We start from the raw sequence: 2,909 nt of genomic DNA, 5'->3' as shown, positions 1-2,909 counted from the left end.
GACCTGTAATAAAATACAATACAATACATTATTTTTCATTCTGCTTTCATGATCTAGCTGAGGCGGGCATTCCCATGCTCAGCTTTATAAATTCATTTTGGTACATAGAACAGACGATCGTCTGATGATAGACTGATAATTCTCTGCTGAAATTATCATCCTTTGAGTAGGATGATCATCTGCTGTAATAATGTACATATCAAATGTCTTTATATTTCTTGAATATATATCGCAGCCCGGATGGATGAAACTAGATCTGGGGTCTTCAAACTCGCTCGATCTTCACTCTAAGTACAAGTCGATCCATGTGAGAATTGTGTTGAAGTCGAACATGGAAAGACATCGCTTGATTACTGGTCAATAATGTAAACCGTTAACAAGCGCGAGAGGAATCACCGATAATGATAATGACCCTCAAGGTACTGCAGTACAATTCACGTGGTGTGAATAAAGGACTTGGCGTCGAACACCACGCAAAATCTTCTGGTCGAAGGTCATTGATGTATACCTGTCGCCGGAAGTGAGAAACTTGCCATTGAGGCATGCAAGCTTCAAAGTACTGAAGGGGGTGTTCCTAGATCATCTTCTTGGATAATGAGCTGAAGTCGACAAGAAGCGATCCGTCAAAGGAGGGCCTTAATGAATCCCACATCAGTGACACGGAACAAAGCTAATGATTTTAGTGGAGGTGAAAACAATCTGTGAGATATGATTCAGGGTGGCGATCATGGGTGGATGAAGGATAATGTATGGCAGTGGATGGGACATGGTTGACTCTTTCTGAACAACATCTCTTGAACATATAACGACACTGATGTGATGGATCGGTAGCATTACCCCAAATGTGGATGGTTTGGCGAGGACCATGGTGATGAGACCGGTGAATGAAACAACCCAACCTGATGTGATACGGAGGACAAAGTGTCATGTTCAAGAGCGACTTGCTACCATTAAAGCTTTGAGGTTCTCCCAATTTTTCCCCAGTCATTTCTGACCAGTACCTCTTTATTTTTGTCAAGCTTGAGGAGGATAACATATGCTTGTTCTATAACCTGCCCTTCGAGCAAGCCCATCGCTATGTTTTAACGAGCCTAGCGATAGGGAAACTCGTTCTCGTCTAAAGACAAGTTTGTCGCTATTTTAATCATTTTAACGAGTCTAACGACAAGGAAAACTCGGTCCTTTTCACTTTTAGAGAGTCTGAAAAGGTACAGAAAGTTAACTCCAAAATTCCTTTTTCGTCATCTAATCCCTTAAGTCCGAAAAAGTATAAAACAATACAGAAGGGATGAGTTTTCGATAACTTTAACGAGCCGAATAAAACAAGCGGTCAACCTTTTTGTGTGATAATCCCTCAGGTCCAAAAAGATTAAAATCTAGAGGAGGGATAGCTCTTCCGGTCCTTTTAACGAGCAGGAAGGCCAAAACTTGGCAAACTTTTCATATTTTACGAGTCAGGAGAAAAGAGCTCAAAGAAGACTCGTCTTTTGAGGAACGAGTGATAAACAGGGATAGCAGCAGATTCCAGGTACAGGTTGGAATTTTCCAATCACGGCAGTGTCACAAGGATGGCTAGGTGAAATCACTCTTCGCAGCTGTTCCTCAAAATGGGTAAACAATCATATGGGGGTGAACGATCGGCCAAATGAAATGGAGGTGGTAGGTGCAAACACGACCAAGGATTTTTATGGCTAATAAATTTACGATCACAATGGTTATTTACCGGAATAGGTTCATTTTTTAATGAGCTTAAACTCTGGAGGAAACTCTGCTCACGCTTTTCTATTTTTTAACGAGCATAAATTCCATGGTAAAACTGCTCGATCTTATGTTTATTTTTTAATGAGCATGAACTATGTGCTAAAACTGCTCGGTATACCAGTCATAAGATAAGAATGTCTCCTGTGAGATCCTAATTTTTATAGAGCTTGCGCCTCACATAAGCTATGCTCCCTCTCATCCTTTCTTTATGCAAGTTCGGAAACGGCTAATCCCAAAAACAGATAAATAACCGCTCCTAGCTTGCACTCCAAAAGGTTTGCATGCCCCCAGGTATAAAGTAAAATTTCAAGGTTGCCCCTACTTATCCGATAAAACATTTGTTTTAAAGGGTGAGGCTTGCCTCTTTCTGGTTACCCAAAGATTGTTTTGTGAAACCATCAAACAAAAACACTTCTCGACACTGTCTACCGAAGTAGACAATGATGGATGACCCTCGTCAAACAAGTAACCTTATCAAAAGAATCTTGTTCTAGAACAACCCTCTTCCATCCACGGACGGGGTACGGACTAGTCATATTCTTTCGCGGAAATTCTACCTTATACCCAAGGTTTCCTCTACCCGAAGCAGACCAGGATGCATGCCCCCTGGGTTCCAGTCCCATCTTTCCGAATCACTCGCGCTCATCGGGAAGGAGGACTGGGGGTGGAGACATTTCTTGGGTGAATAGACCATTGAGGGTTGGTATGTGACTATTTGCGATGCGTGATCCCGGAAATGAAAGTTGGTCTACGAGCTTGACCATTCTTCCTTCGTGTGGAAAACACATTACTCTAAAGAGTGAGGAGACTATAGCTCCCATGCAATATATATAGTCTCGTCCAAGGAGTAGGTTATAATCCAAGGGTCCTTGAACAACCATCACGTTCATTTGAACGGTCTTCCCTTTCAATGTAACAGGCACATTGGGGAGGATCCCTAATGGTCGACTGGTTCCTTTGTCAAAACCGAGAGATTTCTTATCTCAGGTAAAAGCTCCGGGGAACCCAGTGCTTTCCAAGCAATAGAGGAAAGGATACTCACAGATGCCCCTTCATCAATGATAGTTCAGCCATTACTATTCTGTAGATTTGGACTATGATTATGAATGGTATACTGGCTGGCAACCGGGGTCTGCCTAGTTGGTTCC

Source organism: Pinus tabuliformis, chromosome 2_2, assembly GCF_031772625.1.
Source record: "Pinus tabuliformis cultivar Carrire ecotype Pingquan chromosome 2_2, CPIR1, whole genome shotgun sequence".
Lineage (NCBI taxonomy): Eukaryota > Viridiplantae > Streptophyta > Pinopsida > Pinales > Pinaceae > Pinus > Pinus tabuliformis.
This window is presented reverse-complemented; position numbering follows the sequence as displayed.